The sequence below is a fragment of the Aquarana catesbeiana genome, linkage group LG09, assembly GCF_042186555.1.
Source record: "Aquarana catesbeiana isolate 2022-GZ linkage group LG09, ASM4218655v1, whole genome shotgun sequence".
In the NCBI taxonomy this organism is placed as follows: Eukaryota; Metazoa; Chordata; class Amphibia; order Anura; family Ranidae; genus Aquarana; species Aquarana catesbeiana.
Window position 1 is genome coordinate 171,551,685 of NC_133332.1, and position 20,822 is coordinate 171,572,506.

Here is a 20,822-nt window from a genome sequence, read left to right on the forward strand (position 1 = left end):
CTCATCCCTACTCTTGAGGGGGAAGCATGTCCTCCTGAGGATGGACAACAAAGTTGCAGTTGCCTATATCAACAGGCAGGGGGGCACCAGAAGCAGGTCCATGATGCAGGAGGTCCGTCCTGTCCTAGAATGGGCACAGCTGAACCTGTCAAGTTTAAGGGCAGTTTATGTACCAGGAGTCCAGAATGTGTTGGCCGACTCCCTGAGCAGGAATTTCACCTCCAACCACGAGTGGTCTCTGAGCTCACAGGCCTACGCTCTCATATCACGGACTTGGGGTTCACCAGATATAGACCTGGCTGCAACACCGGAGAATGCGAAGTGCCGGAGATTCCTATCCAGGATACCATTCCCTTCGGCAGAGGGGACGGATTGTCTCCTGCACCCCTGGAATTTTCATCTAGGATACATCTTCCCTCCAACTCCACTTATAGTGAGGTTTCTCTTGAGACTCAAGGAGTCATCAGCACTGGTGGTGGCAGTGATTCCCTTCTGGCCGAGGAGGCCATGGTTTACCACCCTGATGCAGCTGAATACGGCAGATCCCCTGCCCCTTCCGTTGTCACCAGTCCTACTCTCCCAGGGTCACCTTCTTCACCCGAACCCGGAGAAGCTACAGTTGATGGCCTGGAGGCTGAAAGGGCTAGGTACCTAGGGCAAGGCTGTTCCCAGAGGGTGGTGGATACCCTACTCCAGGCCAGGAGGCCTACTACGAATAGCACGTATAGGCGAGTCTGGGAGAAGTTTATCGCCTTTGCTCAACAGCAAGGTTGGGACTCATCCTCACCATCGGTGTCACAAGTCCTGGAGTTCCTTCAGCTAGGCCTAGAGAAAGGTCTCAGATCAAGTACCCTGAAAGTGCAAGTCTCAGCCCTGTCCACCTTGACAGGAATCAGATGGGTACAAGATCCCCTTGTGGTCCAGTTCCAGCGGGCCTGTCTGAAGTTGAGGCCTCCTAGGAAACCTTCCTTCCCAGTCTGGGACCTCTCGGTCGTACTGGAAGCCCTATCTAAGGAGCCCTTCTTTCCTAATGAGAGCATATCCTTGTGGGATCTGACGCTGAAAATCTCATTCCTGATAGCCATAACATCGACTAAGAGGGTGTCAGAGATGCAAGCTTTAATGGTCAGTGATCCATATCAGGTTGTATTTCCAGACAGATTAGTCTTAAGACCTTCCGATCGGTTCATCCCCAAGGTATCCTCATCCTTTCACTTCAACCAGGAGATTAACCTTCCAGCACTCGCTACGGAACAGGTGATCCTCACCCACTGGATGTCAAGGGTAATGTCCTGAAGTATCTCTCAGCTACCAGATCCATCAGAAAAACGGAAAGTCTCCTAATCATTCCACATGGATTCAGGAGAGGTCAAGCGGCATCCTCACGCACCATTGCGTCATGGCTGGTGAAGACCATCAAAAAGACCTATTCATTGAGTAGTCATCAAGTACCTGAGGGCTTAAGGGCACACTCCACCAGGGTAGTTGCAACCTCCGGGGCGGCATATTGTAGAGTCTCGGCGGAGACAATTTGCAGAGCGGCCACCTGGTCTTCCAGGAACACCTTTATGTCCCATTATAAGGTGAATTCCGCCTGCTTATCCACAGTGGATTTCGGAAGATCTGTTATCCAGGCCAATTCTTCTATTCTTTGTTAATAAACTTAGTTTGAATTCCCACCCAGTCTTTGCGAGTTACTCCCCAAAGTGTATGCTGCCATGATGCGACAGGAAAACGGAAAATTGTATACTCACCTTTCTGTAATTTTCCTTTCCTGTCGTATCTTCATGGCAGCATACAATCTCCCACCTGTCTAAAGGTGATATATACGGAGAATACTGGGGCGGGGGCCATCTTTACAACTTATAGCTATGCGGTCCTATCAGGTTGTGAGGGGCGTAGTCACAACCCAAAGTGTATGCTGCCATGAAGATACAACAGGAAAGGAAAATTACGGAAAGGTAAGTATACAATTTTCCGTTGAATGCACTTTAATTTGGCTGATTCTATTATATTATCTCTTCAAATGCATGCAATAGTATGTAAGTATTCAATACAAAAATTGTCCCAAACAAAGGAGGGACCAAAGAAAAGTGGGGCTCAAAGGAAAGGCAAACCAATTGAATATATAACCAAACTAGTGTTTATTGTGGTACAAAAACATGTAATACATGAGGATAGAAGAGCGTAAACCGATAATCAATAGGCCCTAATAAAAATTGATTGGTAATGTTAAACCGACCAATGCAATTGCACAGACAGGGGGGGACATATAACATATACAGACAAACAGAACAAAACGTCCGGACGTCTAGGCAATTGATGTCTGTGTAGCCTGCTAACAATGAGGAGTATTCAGCTATGCTGAGTGAGGCTGCTGGACAGACATCAATCCCCCGGGGGATGGCTCGCGACCTGGATAGATGGGGGGTGGGAAAAGGGGGGAAGACCCGGGAGAGGGGGGTGGAATGGGGTGGTGGAGGAATGGGATAGGGTAGGACAATTGAGAGAGTAGAGAGCCGTGGCGTGGGGCGCTGCGAGTGGTTTGCCTTTCCTTTGAGCCCCACTTTTCTTTGGTCCCTCCTTTGTTTGGGACAATTTTTGTATTGCAGACGTGTCAGGGGCTGAAGGGCAACCACGATTCTATGGTACCAGTTGCATTTTTACATGATTATACAAGCCTCATTACATATAACTTGATTTAACCGTGATATAGGGATTACAGGTGATCCGTTCCTGAGGCATTCTGAGATATTTGTAGCCATACCGATCATAGTCCCAGGTGTCCCATGTTGTCTGCTGTCTGGTATTTTTGCTGCCTTAGTATTACAAACAAAGCATGGCCTTTGTGATTGGGGAGGATATGGATCACGAAATCAGTCAGGCTTTCAAGAAGGACACAGCATCAGTGCCCTCTCAAGAAGAGGAGGTAAAATTTCGGTTCAAAGAACATAAAAAATTACTTATCAAACATTTGAACAGAAAATGGGACGTGTCCTTCCTGGAAACATACATAGCCAACAGAATAGTGCCTAGAGGTCTAAGAGATAAGGTGATACCCGCCGAGCATCTCCACAGTCCTAGATTTTTGGAAAAGTGGAAGGAACTCTGTATAGATCATGGAGTCTCAGTTATGAAATTAATAGTAGAAGAAGAAAAAATCCAGTTAGAAGAGTTAGTGACAGCGATTACTGAGAGCTCCCAGGGATTAGAGCCATACAAAGAATTAGAGGAGTTTCAGAAACTGAATGAGGCCCTTAAAAAAGAAGTTGAAAAAACACAATCATTAAAAACAACAAAACAATCTAAATTTAGATGGGATTTGAGTGACTGGGAAAAGGGAGACATCTTTGATTTAATAAACTATAATGAAACCAAATAATAAATACACTATGCAAATAGTTGTGAATGTGAAAAAAATGTATAAAGGGAAAATTTAAATGTAGACCTTGCACAATTTGCTGTGTACTGAGTGAAATCGTGCACAAATGCACTAACAGACTAGGTAACTACAATGTGATAAGGAACAAATCAAAAATATATATGTACATACAAGTGATGCAGTTTGGATGAATGATCCAAAAAAAACACACATCCAAAACACTATGCGACTTAAGGCGATAGAATATCGCTATACTGATGCAAAAAAATATATATAATATATATATGTGCTCTCATGTATTCATAATCATAAATAGCAATGAAGTGAGCCTCTAATCAAAATAAACGCCAAGTGAAATTGTGAAACAAAAATGTCAATTATATCAAAATTTGCAAATGACAGAGTATCTATTAGATCAAAATGTTCCTTCACAAAAGGACAATCAGCAGACTTCCAGCTTTTTCATCCGTATGATAAATCAGGGCAAAAGGTATGCTGATGTTGGAGATGGTTAGAAGGAAACTTTTGGGACCACAAAGCTCGCATTCCACCAAAAGAAAAGAAAAGACATATAGTGTAAAACCTTAGGATACCATGGGGTCACCTGCGCATATGTGCGCTACTCACGGGACCGGCATGCAGAGCAGGCATTCAGATACTTGGTCGGTTCGCCGCTGAGTGGCGTGCGTTCCACCAACTCCAGGAAGTGATGTCACTGGTTAAACAGGCGTAGGCAGGATGTTGCGTCGACGCGTTTCGCCCCTCCCCCAGGGCGTTATCAAAGTCTTTGATAACGCCCTGGGGGAGGGGCGAAACGCGTCGATGCAACATCCTGCCTACGCCGGTTTAACCAGTGACATCACTTCCTGGAGTTGGTGGAACGCACGCCGTTCAGCGGCGAACCGACCAAGTATCTGAATGCCTGCTCTGCATGCCGGTCCCGTGAGTAGCGCACATATGCGCAGGTGACCCCATGGTATCCTAAGGTTTTACACTATATGTCTTTTCTTTTCTTTTGGTGGATCGCGAGCTTTGTGGTCCCAAAAGTTTCCTTCTAACCATCTCCAACATCAGCATACCTTTTGCCCTGATTTATCATACGGATGAAAAAGCTGGAAGTCTGCTGATTGTCCTTTTGTGAAGGAACATTTTGATCTAATAGATACTCTGTCATTTGCAAATTTTGATATAATTGACATTTTTGTTTCACAATTTCACTTGGCGTTTATTTTGATTAGAGGCTCACTTCATTGCTATTTATGATTATGAATACATGAGAGCACATATATATATATTATATATATTTTTTTGCATCAGTATAGCGATATTCTATCGCCTTAAGTCGCATAGTGTTTTGGATGTGTGTTTTTTTGGATCATTCATCCAAACTGCATCACTTGCATGTACATATATATTTTTGATTTGTTCCTTATCACATTGTAGTTACCTAGTCTGTTAGTGCATTTGTGCACGATTTCACTCAGTACACAGCAAATTGTGCAAGGTCTACATTTAAATTTTCCCTTTATACATTTTTTTCACATTCACAACTATTTGCATAGTGTATTTATTATTTGGTTTCATTATAGTTTATTAATTTTCTACATGGTAAGTTGCCAGCGCAGATTTTCGTTTATATATTACTAAAGTGTCAGCACTTTTATCCTGCAGCTGCAACAGGATAGTTGGAGTTTGAAGATTACCATATAACACAAATTTATTTGCGAGCGCTGTTTTGTATGTATTTATCTTTGATTTAACCCCTCGCCGCAGTCGCAGTAGATCTAGAAGAGGGAACCAGAGATCATCCTCCAGAGGTAAAAGACCCTCAAGTGATACCAAGGAGGATAACCTGACCAGGACAGTGACTTTTTTAGAGGAGGAGGGGGCGGCGGGCAAGGACAAGGAAAGTCGACCGGAGGACAACTTAAACACACACAAACAACCAGCCCCCGGCCCCCAAAGACAGACAATCAAAGGGGGAACACGCACCAGAAGTCAGCGGAAATAGCTAACTCTATGACAGATAAAGTAGAGAGGAATGATATGAAAGTCATAAACCTGTCCAAATTTGAACTTAGCAAGAGACATATTGAACTATTACAAAAAGGGTTGTCCTTCTCACCCACGAATCAGATGGATGAGTTCACAGTATTCAAGGATGTCACCCTATTTATACGGAAGGTTTTTCTTCGCTTTATTCACACGACATCTGAAACAGGTAGGAATACTTTTAAAAATCAAGACAAGGAAATGCTGGCCATTCTCAATTCCCTTCTTGAGGAAAATGATAGAGAGGAAACTGAGTATGGCCCCTAGAAAAGGCAGTCGAAACTCAACATCAGATCCACCAAGATGCCCCCACTCAATAAAAATAGGTGGTTAAGCCTATTTTTGGATATGGTACAGACTGACCTATCCAAAGTAGACTGGAACTTAAAAAGCGAGGATAACCTCTCCCCAGAAGAACGTAAAGCTATTCGGGAACTGTCAGAAGCCCCACAGCTAGTGATAAAAAGGAGTGAATAAGGTTGGAACGTAGTGCTCCTGAATGAAAAAGATTATGAGAAGGAGGTGTTTTGCCTGCTAGGCGATACCACAACTTATAAAAAATTACTCAATAACCCCTTCCCTAATCTCGTCGCTAACTTGAACAGCAAACTCAAACTAGCTGGGGAGGCAGGACTACTAAGCAAACGGGAATTAAATTACCTTATAGTCAATGAATACAATATACCTGTATTCTATACCATCCCCAAAGTACACAAGTCGTTGGAGAATCCCCCGGGGAGACCTATTGTCTCAGCGATAAAGGGTCCCCTGGAGAGAGTTGGGAAATACTTAGACAATTTACTTAAGGAGATGGTTACGGACCTGAAGTCCTATGTGAAGGACACGGGTGACGTCCTGAGACAAATCTCTAAGATTAATATACAGGGAGAGCTCCTCCTAGTGGGGATCGACGTGGAATCTTTGTACACGTCGATCCCACACGATTGGAGGATCAGAGCGGTTGAAATCTTTCTAGAAAGATACTTTCCCAACTATGGACCACAGAATGAATTCCTAGTGGACCTGTTGACTTTTGCCCTCAAGAATAACTTCTTTCAGTTTCTGTCAACCAACTACCAGCAAATCAATGGCACATCCATGGGGGCACCCTGGGCCCCGGCATATGCCTGCCTTCACTTAGGACTGTGGGAGGAGGATGTGGTCTACACCTCTCCGATGTACCTGAGCCATGTACATACATGGCTCAGGTACATCGATGACGTGTTTGTTGTCTGGAAAGGGGATCAGGATTCACTGGCGCTATTTATAGACCATCTGAACCTTAACAACCGAAATATTAAACTGAATTACATATGGGACCGAGAGAGAATTTCCTTTCTGGACCTATCAATTGGCAGAGGGGACCTATCTCTGGTGACCCATACTTTCCGGAAGGAGACCTCCGCAAATACATTGTTGAGGGCAGACAGCCACCACCCAAAATGGCTTAAGGACAGCATCCCTGTTGGCCAATTCCTCCGAATCAGGCGGAATTGTTCCAGCAGAGAAGACTATAGACGTGAAAGTGACGATTTATATCAACACTTCCGGGAACGCGGATACTCCCATAAACAATTAAGGAGAGCAAAGCGGAAAGCAGCAGGACGTGATCGTCATTCTCTTCTAGATGGTAAAAAAACAACTAAAAGTTCTCAATATGCTCCCCCTTCTCCCACTGCTCCAGACCCGGTGAGAATCATCACCGAGTTTGGGACCCAATGGGATACGGTCAGATCCATACTGGCTAAACACTGGGACATACTCACGAATACCCCAGGCATAGCTCAAATAGTTGGACCTGCCCCAAAAATGGTGGCAAAGAGGGCCAGAAATCTAGGTGACTGCCTAGTTCACTCTGAACATGTTAGGAGCATGGATAGTTCGTGGCTATCCCAATTCCCCAGAAGTAAGGGCATGTTCCCCTGTGAACACTGTCAGGTATGTCCGTATGTACATAGGACAACTACCTTCAGTGACTCTCTCAACAAAAGGAGCTTTGAGATCAAAAGCCTCATTAACTGTGCAACTACAAGGGTCATATATATGTTGACCTGCCCATGTAAAAAAATCTACATCGGCAAGACCAAACGCCAGTTTAGGATTCATCTAGGAGAACACATGAGGGGAATCCTGGAGAAAAATCCTGAGAAACCGGTGGCCAGACACTTTGCCCAATACCATCAGGGCAAACTGTCTGGCATACTTGTGAAGGGGATTTATGCCCTAAATCTTTCCTCTAGAAGAGGGGACTTCGACCAAATCCTGCAACAAAAAGAAAAAAGATGGATTTTCCGCTTGGGGTCCCTGGTTCCGGCAGGCCTAAACACGAAACTGAATTTACAGCCCTTCTTGACAGCATGAATAATATGATCATTTACTTTATGAAGATTTTGTCAATTATTCATCCTTCTGTCCTCGCAATACTCCCCTTCACTACCTTGGGACCATACTTGAGCATTACCATCACTACTCACTCTCTTCTAACAAGCCTTAGGGTATAAGACATGCACTATAGGCTATAGATGGTACCTCCTCTGCATCCTTCATTAGAACCCCTCTAACTGACCTAACAGATAGCTAGTCTGCATCTTTAGCCTATCTCAACGATCTGCACCAATAAAACCCCACTAAGGTCACGCTCTGTTTTTTCAAAATGTATTAGTCCAATACAAGCCATCACAGATAATTCTTAACTAGAGATGGCCTTATAAAGATCAAATACTATGTGGATGCATACTTTAATCTCTCCCCCCCCCCTCCCCCTTCGTCCCTTCTTTTCCTCTCCCCCCCTTCTTTTTCTCTTCCCTTTTCTTCCTTTTCCAAATTCCCCCCCCCCCCCTCCTCTTGCTTTCCCATTGGAGTCGATTGATGTTCAAAATGTATTCTCGATTTTATAATCACTGTGATGTCTGTTATACAATAGAAAAAAGATAAATAATGACAGACTTAAATGTTATCCACACTGACTAGTTACTACATTGCAGAAAATAGGGAAACCAACTGTACCCAATATTTGCGCGTGCTTTTTCATCAAAGCTCCATCTACATGGGCTGCATAGTTAAGAGATCGTGGACTCTATGGATATATAACTGTATCTTGCTATACACACTAAGCAGCAAACCAACCGCGGGCGATAGTGTGGACACACACAGACGGAGAAAATCTCCTTCACACAGATCAGCTGGGTGGGCGTGTCTGAGGAATGGACGGCAATAAGAAGGAGTCCTCGCACGCCACCTAGATGTCCAGAGGAAGCTACACAATTTTGTCTTGTGAAATGCGTTGACTTCACTCCGTCCGGACGTCACGCCCGCTGTCATCCCCCGTAGGGGCTAGCCGGCTCATACACTGAGGGAGCGTTCCGACTGTGTACGGAACCACCGTGTAGGAGGAAAGAGGCGCATCTAGATGGCCGGCCATCCATCAACTTGAGGAGTGCTCTTCAGAGCACGGAAACTCTGCAGAAAGTACCCGATTCCATATGCAGTGGCGAACGGCGCAGATTACAGCACAGGTGACACACACTTCGGTAGTACCTGAGGACTTCCATACAGAACCCGGAAGTGGTAATGTACATGATCACCCTCATTGCTTAGCACATTACACGCCCGCCACTAGTCCATCTGTTGTATCAGTACGTATCTGACCACATCCAGAACATCATCTGGCATATTGAAGTTACTTCTTGCTGCACACGCATCTGGACTTTCTGCCATTCCAGCTCGATCCTCAGACATCCATGGTCACACTTCCTCCATCTAGGTTGATTAGGGTCTATCACAGGACCCACTCGCAGCGCCCCACGCCACAGCTCTCTACTCTCTCAATTGTCCTACCCTATCCCATTCCTCCACCACCCCATTCCACCCCCCTCTCCCGGGTCTTCCCCCCTTTTCCCACCCCCCCCATCTATCCAGGTCGCGAGCCATCCCCCGGGGGGATTGATGTCTGTCCAGCAGCCTCACTCAGCATAGCTGAATACTCCTCATTGTTAGCAGGCTGCGCAGACATCAATTGCCTAGATGTCCGGACGTTTTGTTCTGTTTGTCTGTATATGTTATATGTCCCCCCCTGTCTGTGCAATTGCATTGGTCGGTTTAACATTACCGATCAATTTTTATTAGGGCCTATTGATTATCGGTTTACGCTCTTCTATCCTCATGTATTACATGTTTTTGTACCACAATAAACACTAGTTTGGTTATATATTCAATTGGTTTGCCTTTCCTTTGAGCCCCACTTTTCTTTGGTCCCTCCTTTGTTTGGGACAATTTTTGTATTGCAGACGTGTCAGGGGCTGAAGGGCAACCACGATTCTATGGTACCAGTTGCATTTTTACATGATTATACAAGCCTCATTACATATAACTTGATTATGTAAGTATTCAATAATATTATGGTGTGAAATTCCAAACACCACACACTAGCTAAGGGTAGTTTACATTTCTTTGTTTGTTTATTTTAATTCGCTTGTGCACTGAAAAAATAAACACAGCTGGTCGATGGTAGGTTGGCTGATATTTAAACTTGTACCATGAGTGCTGTGGAGACATCTGAGCAGACCACCAAGCCATTGTGCTAAGTACGAGACCTGCATAATAGTGTAGTATAATTAAAGAATGAACATAAATAATTACCTCTTTATAGTCGCCTAAATTAAAAAATAAAAAATAAAAAAACAGCATACAACAAATAGGTAACCTAAATGTTTAATACATGTAACTTTACAGTATAGCAGACATTACTATGTAATATTCATTCATAACTGCATTCGTCAGCAAAAGAAGGAAAAAAACTAGGAACACTAATTGCAATTTACATCAATAGATACACACGAGGTAGAGCACATCTACCATAAAAATGTTTCTTTCACATAAATGGATCATGGTTACAGTGTAGTGCTATATAACAACTTAATAAGAATTGGCATTTGCATATAAGCGGAATCACTAATTAGCGCTGATTTCAAATTTACTAACGTTTGTACGCCGCTCTTTTTCATTCGCACATTCACCAGTAAAAATTTTATTTGGCTAAAATGGGTGCTATTATTTGCAATAGTGCCCAGCACTTCCTGGCGCTATAGTAAATGACCCCCAATATGTCTCTGAATGCTACTGTTAGGGATAACCCCAACGTGTTTCAATCATAATTTTGTATTCGATCTTCTTTAGAGGATTGTAGACATCTATAACATATCAATGCATAATATTAATAATATCATCATATCATGAAAAGAACCTGTATATAAAGGAATCCAAATTATCGAAAGGTCCTACCTGTATGTACTAATTTTCTTCATGCTGTTGATCTATTCACAAATGAAGAATAGTGAACATCTGCTCGGGTTTCAGTTATGAATGGGTGAGCAACAAGCTGCACACACACACACACTGTACTTCTGTGTTTCCTTTCTCTGCTTTCCAACCCTGAAGTATGTGCCACAAATTTCTTGTTTAGCTGTGTGGACTAGATACATCCCTGTCACATGCTAATGCACCAATCTATGAATGTTTACCAATGCTAAAAGTGACTGACTGTTCATTCATATGAAGGCCAATGAAAAAGAAAAGAAAAGTCTGGGGCATGACTGGCCGTAGACAGAAACGGCCACCTGAGCTGAATGCTGTGCTGCCACCATTGGTGTGTGCATCCTAGTGCAGTAGAGCAGTGGATGGTTTCAGTAGTTTTTATTATTATTCTTTTACTTTTTACAATATTATTTTTTTACAATTTTTTTAGGCGTCCCATTGGGGGGGCTTTGGTGAAATATCAGGGGTCTAAACAGAGAGAAAGGGACTGAGGACAGAGCTTCACCAGTCCCTTTCTTTGCAGCCTCAGCTGCACTGGACAGTGAATGAATGGGAAGTGCTCTTTGCTGAGCGGATTCCTGTTCATTCACAAACTGAAGCATAGTATAGATTACTATGCTTCAGTTACGAATGAACACAGGAGCGATCAGTACAGCTCACTTCCTGTGTTCATTCATTTATCCATCCTAAAACATCCCCCGCAGCAGCCAGCAGGAGAGGAGGGAAGCTGGCAGCACTGCAGGGGATAGACAGGGCATTCCAGGAAGCAGGAGGAAAGGGCACCACACAGGGTGATTAGGGTGTGCCCAGGCACACCCAGCACACCTTGTACACATGCCTAGGGCTGCCACGCTGAAGAAAACAGAAACTCATAACAACACCAGCCACTATCAAAAACATCTGAGATCTGGTAATATCACCCGCACCAATCTGCATAATATCCCACAAGCAAATCAAGCAGGTTCACTCAGACCTTTTTCCTAACCTGTGAGTAGGGAGGAGCTTGATGTTCAACTTAAACATTGGGTGTTCGTCCGTTCGCCGAAGAGCGAACATTTTTGGATGTTCACAGCAAATTTGAGTGCCATGGAATGCCCCATAATGCACTGCGAGATTGCAGTGCATTGCTGTATGATGATTGGCCAAAGCATGCACCTGACCTGCATGCTTTGGCCAATCACAGCGCCCTCTGCTAAGAAAGCCATAAATGGCCAAAGGCAGGGTGCCTTTGGCAAATCATGGCTCAGGGGGACTAAGTCCACGCCCCACACTATATAAGGCTGCTTACACGGCGGCCGTGTGTAGTGTTGTTGGTGTAGACAGAGTGTTGGTGTAGACAGAGGATTAAGTTCACCAGCTGGTGACACTATCCTGCTCTGGGCTGTTTGCTACAGTATCAGTGTCCACCAGCAGGTGTCTCCCAGGAGCCAGCAGGCTGGTGTAATCAGGCTAATTAATGTTCAGCTGCCTGGGGGCTACTTAAGGCTTCTCCTCCCTTCCCCCGACACGTCACTATTATGTCAAGGATCAGCGTCTAAGGAGACCAGACACGTAGCTACACAAGGGAACTGAGACCAAACAAGGATATATATATTAAAGTGATTATATATATATATATATATATATATATATATATATATATATATATATATATATATATATATATATATATATATATATATATATATACTCTGCATTTAGCATAGACCATGTATTCAGTGTTTACTCTATTTTCAGTCAGTGCAGGCAGTGTATTAATACACATTATCTAATACAGTGTATAAAGTTTCTACTACACTTCTGGTGGTGTACACAGTACACAATACAATGCAGCCCTAGTACAGTTGCTAATACAGTGCAGGCGGTGTACACAATATCTGATACAATGTGTACAGTTTCTACTACACTTATGGTGGTGTACACAGTACACAATACAGTGCAGCCGTAGTACAGTTGCTAATACAGTGCAGGCGGTGTACACAGTATCTAATACAGTGTGTACAGTTTCTACTATACTTCTGGTGGTGTACATAGCACACAATACAATGCAGCCGTAGTACAGTTGCTAATACAGTGCAGGCGGTGTACACCGTATCTAATACAGTGTGTACAGTTTCTACTACACTTCTGGTGGTGTACGCAGTACACAATACAGTGCAGCCGTAGTACAATTACTAATACAGTGCAGGTGGTGTACGCAGTATCTAATACAATGTGTACAGTTTCTACTACACTTCTGGTAGTGTACACAGTATCTAATACAGTGTAATGTGGTGTTGCAAAACAAAATACACATCATGTCCGGAAGGCCACAAAGGAGAGGCTGATGCTCACAGGCCACTAAAAGAGGACAAGCAGCCTCTGTGTCTACAGTCAACAGTGCTGGTCGTGGACATGGTGCATCCTTTGTGGGTGGCCGTGGGGCACGCTTGTCCTTTTTTTTCTGCTGCTGGCCGTGTTATTGAGCCAGAACATGCAGAAGAGTTGGTGGAGTGGATAAGAAATCCATCCTCATCCTCCTCATCTGCTGTCACCCAGGCTCAGAGTAGTTTGCCTTCCAATTCAGGTGCCAAAGCGGCCTATTTCACTGGCTCCTTGTCCACAGTCACTGCTTCCGTAGCCCCACCATCATGCATGGAGGAGTCCCCAGAATTATCTGACCACAGTGTTGGGTACATGCTGCTGGAGGATGTGCAGCGATTTGAAGGCTCTGATGTTGGTTCCCAGGAAGGTTGTTGTAACATGAGCCTAGAGAGAGGGGGTGCCCAAGAAGGACAAGAAACTGGCAATCATGTTCCCCCAGCTGCAGCATACTGCCAAATTTGCTCCAGTGATGAGGAAGGAGGGGATGATGAGGTCATTGACTGTACTTGGGTGCCTGAGAGAAGAGAGGAGGGGGGAGGCACAACTCCAACGAGGCAGGATGTCCCCTAGGGGGCAGATTATTGCTACTGCATTACACCGCAGAGCTCCTCAGGTGCAGGGTGCTGCTGACTCCCCGCTGGCTTTTAAAAATTCCTTGGTGTGGGCCTTTTTCGACACGTGTGCAGCAGATTGCACTGTTGCTGTTTGCAACCTATGTCTGAAGTGGATCAAGCGTGGCCCTAACAGCAGCCACTTGGCCACCACATGCTTGACCAGACATATGATGACCTGCCATGCAGTCCGTTGGCAACAGCACTTGAAAGACCCACATCAAAGAAATTACTACGTGCTTCACTCAAAGTCCCGCTTAGCTCCCCTTTTATTTTGTTAACATCAAAGAAAAAGGCGGAATTCTCCTTGCTCCCTATCTGGGATCTCCAACCCTACTATACCTCCATCCTCTCAAAAACCTGCACTGAGAGGAAGGAAGGTATAGCAATAGGTGTCCCAAGTACTTGCAGCCAATCTGCTAGCAGTACACCACCATCTGATTTTAGCAGGCAAATTTCCCTACTCCAGTTGCTGAACCGTAAAAAGAAATTCGGTCCCAGCCATCCACATGCTCAGCTTCTAAATGCTAGCTTGGCCAAATTGCTAGCACTGCAACTGCTGCCTTTTCATCTGGTAGACTCTGCCCCCTTTTGTGAATTTGTGGAATGTGCTGTACCTCAGTGGCAGGTTCCAAAACGTCATTTCTTTTCATGGAATGCCATTCCGTCTCTCTACCGGCATATGGAAGGCAATGTTTTGGCCTCGTTGGACAGGGCGGTCAGTAGTAAGGTGCATATCACTCATGGTCCAGCAGGTATGGGCAGGGATGTTACCTTTCCTTCACGGCGCACTGGGTAACTCTGCTGGCAGCTGGGAAGGATGCAGGACAGGGTTCAGTGTTGTTGGAGCTTGTTCCACCACCACACCTCCAAAATGCTAGTGGTGATTCTGCCAGAGCTCTCTCCTCCACCCCCTCCTCTTCTTCTGCCTCTATGGCCTCTTCTGCAGATTTGTCCTCTGCTATGAACCAGCAGTGCTCTGTAAATGTTCAAGGGGCTACACAAGAAGTCAGGCTAAAAGATCCAATGCGGTGCTTGAGTTGGTCTGCCTAGGGGACAGAAGCCACACTGGGGCAGAGATTCTGTCAGCTCTGCAGGGGCAGGCTCAGAGGTGGTTGATGCCATGCCAACTTCAGCCAGGAATGGTTGTATGCGATAATGGCACCAACCTTCTCTCCGCCCTCCAACAGGGACAGTTGACCCATGTTTCATGTTTGGCACACGTCCTGAATTTGGTGGTGCAGCGGTTCTTGAGCAGGTACCCAGGCTTACGGGATCTCCTGAGGCAGGCCAGAAAAGTCTGTGGTAATTTCCGCCAATCATACAATGCCAGTGCTTGGCTGACTGACATTCAAAGGTAATGTGACATGCCCACCAGGTGGAACTCAATGTTGGCAATGCTGCAGCGGCTGCACACACAGCAGAGGGCCATCAATGAGTACCTGTGCGAGTATGGCACCAGGACAGGGTCAGGGGAACTTGGCTTCTTTTCGCCACGCCAGTGCCTACTGATCAAGGATGCATGCACTGTCCTGTCACCATTTAGGAGGCCATAAGGATGGTGAGCAGTGACAATGCATGCATCAGTGACACTGTCCCTCTAGTCTTCCTGTTGGAGCACATGCTTCATGGAATCATGGACAGGACAGAACAGCGGGAGGAAGAGGAGGACTTCCTTACCTTTCAAGGCCCCCTTTATCCAGATAGCATTCCTACAGGCCCACCAAACACACAAGGCCAAATTTTTCTGCCCTTGTTTAACAGGGGCATGTAATTACAATTTTTTATATAATATTTCAACACAGGGCCGTTCCTGTGCCCAACAAGAGTATCTGTGAGGGGTTACAGTGTTGTGGCACCACCACCACCACCTATAACCAAAAGAGAAAAAATCTCTCTCCTGCGCTCAAGTGTCTAGATATCCAGTGTGTGATTTAAGGCCAGTAGGCTTAGTGGTATCTGGCGTCTTGCAGCCCTCTTCGGAATGTTGGGCATTCAAAAACTACAAAGAGGAAACAAAAAGAAGAGAGGGCGCACCGACCTAGCGCATTACCACTGGTAGCATTTATTAAAAAGTAAAATAACAAGTAACATACTCACAAACGAGCTTGAAATACAGGCATGGACATGGACTGCACATGCAACCAAGCCTCCAAATTTGGGAAGGGGGAGGGGCCATGGTGGGCTGGTGCTGGTGATCATTGGGAGGCTTGGTTGCATGTATGCACACATATATAGAGGAGCTCTTACCTGTAAGCAGTCACCACCCGCTTAGGCTCTGAGGAAAGGGGCTCGCCCCCGAAACACGTTAGCCGTTGCCGCATCTACTTGATGTCCGGTCCCATTTTATCCTGGTGTTTGTTACTGCATACCTGCAGTCCATGTCCATGCCTGTATTTCAAGCTCGTTTGTGAGTATGTTACTTGTTATTTTACTTTTTAATAAACGCTACCAGTGGTAATGCGCTAGGTCGGTGCGCCCTCTCTTCTTTTTGTTACCACCACCACCACCCAAGGCCCAATTTTTCTGTCCCTGTTTAACAGGGGCATGTAATTAAATTTTTGATCTGATATTTCACAGCAGGGTCAGTTTCTGCACCCAATAAGTGTATCTATGAGGGGTTGCACTGTTGTGGCACCACCACCCAAGGCCCAATTTTTCTTCCCCTGTTTAAGAGAGGCATGTAATTACAATTTTTGATATAATATTTCAACACAGGGCCCGTTCCTGCGCTCAAAAAGAGTAACTGTGAGGGCTTACAGTGTTGGGGCACCACCACCAAAGGCCCAATTTTTCTGCCCCTGTTTAAAAGGGGCATGTAATTACAATTTTTAATATAGTATTTAACAGCAGGGCCCATTCCTGCACCCTCCAAGAATAACCGTGAGGGCTTACAGTGTTCTGGTACCACCAACACCTAAGGCCCAATTTTCTACATATTATATAGGACAGGCCGTATAGTATATATACTGCTGTTCAGAGTATATAGTGCCTGGGGGCATGGGGGACTCATACAAAAAATTTGGGTGTGGGGTTCCTTATATCCATACCAGACCCAAAGGGCCTGGTAATGGACTGGGGGGAGGGGGACCCATGCCGTTTTTTTCAATGATTTTTATCTATATTGCCGGGACCCGACAATACATTACAGCTGCGAGTAGTTTTAAATGATATTTTTTCCTTTTAGAAATATCATTTTGCTGTGGTATTGTTCTAAACATAGGAAAAATGCGCTACATTACAGGCATACTAAGGACACCCCCCAGGCATGAAATTTAAAGGAATATATAATTTTTATTGTTTCACTTTAAGCATTATTAAAATCACTGTTCCCAAAAAAAACAGCAGTTTTTGAAACTTTTTTTGCATTGATACATGTCCCCAGTGGCAGGACCCGGGTCCCCAAACACTTTTTATGGCAATAACTTGCATATAAGCCTTTAAAGATAGCAGTTTTGATTTTTTTTACGTTCATGTCCCATAGACTTTAACGGTGCTCACGTGTTTGAACAAATTTTTTGCCTGTTCTCATGTTCTGCTGCAAACTGAACTGGGGGGTGTTGGGCTCATCCCTGCCTGTGAGTGAAGATTCCTAAGATGGAGCTGTAATGGAGGAAGAAGCACCACTCTTAGATCCCCTAGGACAGGAGTGCCTTAAATTTCCATCAGATGACTTCTGACACCCTGACTATCATAAAAGACCAGGCAAAGAGGTCAGCACCCTCTCCTACCTCCTCTCCCTGCAAAAAGGCTCTGGTGAGTAAAAAGCAGCACTGGCATAAGCCAGCAGACACTTACAGGGATGACAAGGATATCAAACAACCCAGCTTCAGTGCACACTCTGAAACCCTTCCTATTGTCTCCACGGAGAGAACTGCAAAGGGACTTTAACAAATCCATTTTACATGTTTAGTCTCAAAGAGAAGCACATTGTTTAACGTACTGAGAACTAGGAAAGTATGTGAAAAAGAAAAGTTTTGGTGCAATCAAAAGAAAATGTAATGTTGGGTAAATTTCACTGTATTATTAAACAGTTAAATATGTAACAAAAAATACAGTGCGGTTTTTCCAACACTGACAACCAAAGTAAATAAGCCTGTTTAATCTAAAAACTCTGTAGTAACAAGGAGCATGAACTTATTATATTATCTCATTGCATACTGATCTCTTTTGGAACAACCACTTGATACTGAGAAATCCAAAAAGCAACAATAAAATCTCAAAAGTTTTAAAAACATAATTTCTATAGTTAGGCAATCATCTGTGAAGTTCTCCAATTACTTTAAACTGATAAAAAATGATTGGTCTTTTTGAATTATTAAACATCATTACCCTCTGCTCCAAGCTTTCAGCAAACTCCTCAGTTCCCTTATATACATTAGAATGTAATGTGGAAGGATACAAAAGCACACCAATGTGCTCCTCTCTGATTGACCTCTGTCTTCCTAAAAACCCAGTGGCCATTTAACTAATCTTATTATGTGACAATAACAGAAGATTCTTTCCTTTTTTGCACTCATGTCACATATTCTTGACATACCGTCTACTAACTTTTGAAAATATACTTCAAGCTGTGACCTGCATGTTGAACCAAATTTTAAATTTTCAACCTTTTCACTTTAATATGCTACTGTTAACAATACATAAAAGAAAAGACAAAAATCTTTTGACTTCAAAAGATAATATCATACACACATAGAGTATATAGAGAGGGTTTAGGTTAGGTCTTTCTGAAACAAATGGAAAGAGATAGGTCTTTTTGTTCCCATTCTATCTATCTACCTGCAGTAAGAGAAATATTTTTCTAAGACTTTGATTTAGAAATAAAGCTATTTGCTACCTAAAGTGTTTGTTACCCCAACACTTCATATTCCTGATATGTGCCTGCTGTACCATGTACTTGTATGAGAAAGTATCCTTTTTTCTTTGTATTGCTTCCTCTGTGGATAATCCCTGGTGTTTCCTGTCAGTCCCTCTGCTTTCCTATTAAAAACTCACCACACTAAGCAGAAGAGCACACCATGGTCAGTTCTCTAGTTTTGCTGGGAACTCAGTGCACTCTCCTTCAATGATCAGGTTTGTCCTAACACGCCCTCCACCCTACACAGCCATTCACTGGCAAGCTCAGTGTGCTGCTGCTTCTCCTCCCCCCAGTTCTTATGCAGCTGAGAACAGAGGGAATGTGATCACTTATAAAATGTAAAATGTATTTAAATATTTTTTTTAAATGGAATGGGTTGCTTTGCAAGGTGATTGTTTACAATCACTTTAAGAGTCTTTACATTTTTTGAGGTTGAGGTTTCAGGTTGTGTCAGAGCTTCCTAATTTACAGACAGCTGAGATTAAGAATTTGCCTGAACTGAAATTCCATTTGAGGTTCTATAGTAGGCCACTCAAACCAAAGCACTGCATTGTGGGAGGAAGATGAGAAGGTTTAATGCTTGCCCATAACCAAAAGCATTGGGTTTTTCTAAGGGTTCCTATGAAGAATCAGAATGGCCAGGAAGAGAAGTAAGGTGAGCTTTTGTACCGCCTCATTAAAAACGGGACTCAGAGTACCCTTAGCATCAGTAAATTGGAAACTGGGGCAATGAAAGCATAGAGAAAAATTGGGTTCAATTAGGAAACTGTTCTTTAATTTTGATTGCTAGCTCCTTGGACAGTCAACCACTTTGCTGCCCTTTATTGTTGTTATTAGGGGACTGTAACGAAACGTCCCACTCTCTGCTTGAGTGCTTTCGTCATATACCGCTTCCTCCTAGTCTGAATATAGATATCAGATATTCCAACCGCTCACAAGCACAAAACAAAATGATACTTGTTTAGTTGCTGAACATGGACTTTTTTATTAGAACCATAAGTCTTATATACAGTAGAAGAGGAGGGTCCCCCTCCTGCTCATATTACTCTAACAATACACTCGTAACCAGAAACAGAATTAACATGAGCTAATTAACTAATCCCTTAAAGCAGCCGACATAACTCCCTGCCCTCCTGAGCATTGTTATAATTAATCAGGATTTCAATACAGGTCAGACTTGTTGTCACAGATCTTCACACATTAGTATAAACACAGGACACCTTCTCACAATAGCAGGCGCTAATTACAATTAACTATACAAACCGTGATCTCCCCCCTCTTCAGCCTAGTAGGAAACAAACTATAGTAGGAATAGACTGTCCTGGATAGGAATAGACCTACCCAGTTCTAGAGGCCAATGTGATCAGCTCTCTCAACTAACATGTTGAGTTCAGAATCAAACAAACCAAGAATAGTCTTTCATATATCCTGGGAGATATTGTGGATAAACATTACTGTCCCATTTTAAGTAATCCAAGATATATTTTCTCAGTCACCCTGTGCCAGGATGGCACAGGGTGACTTAGACATAAGAGGTGCATGGGGAGCTGAAACAGGGGTTTCCCAACCTTTCCAAGGGATTCTTGGTTCCACGGGCCCTCCCGTCACATCTCTCCCCTTTTGGCAGATGACTAACACAGGAGGAGACCCCAGACAGGTTGACTCTGAAGTTAGTCCATAGTTTCAGTCCTCTAATGCCTGTACCCACACAGTACCCCAAACAAATTGTTCCAAACAGATCATTACTCACCCAGCTAACCTTTGCCTCTCTGATAGAACATACCCACTGCTGGGGGGAAGTGTGGACTGGTCCTTCCCCCTGGAGTCCTTTTAGCCGCAGGAGAGAAGACAGGGTGGCTGGGCTCAGTCCGTCATGCTGTTGAGCATCTGGGTTGACTGCCCAGCATCCCTGGGGTATACAGGTGGAGACTGAAGTCCCATCCACCTTTACAGGAAATTCATCCTCTGTTAGTTGAGGGCAGAGGCCAGCAGCACTCTGCCCGGTTGCCAGCCCTTCTGCTGGAAACCCCACACCATCTGCTCCGGCTAACTGTTGGGGAGGGAAGCCAACTGCCCCGGCTCCCTGGAACTCTGTAGTTGTTGTCGGTGCTGGGCAGAGGTTGGTAGCACTCTGCCCACTTGCCAGCACTTCTGCTGGGTTTATGTTAGTGGAGACAGCAGGCCCATCCACCGACACCAGATCAAGCTGCAGTTGTGAGGTGCCAATTGTATTCTCTCC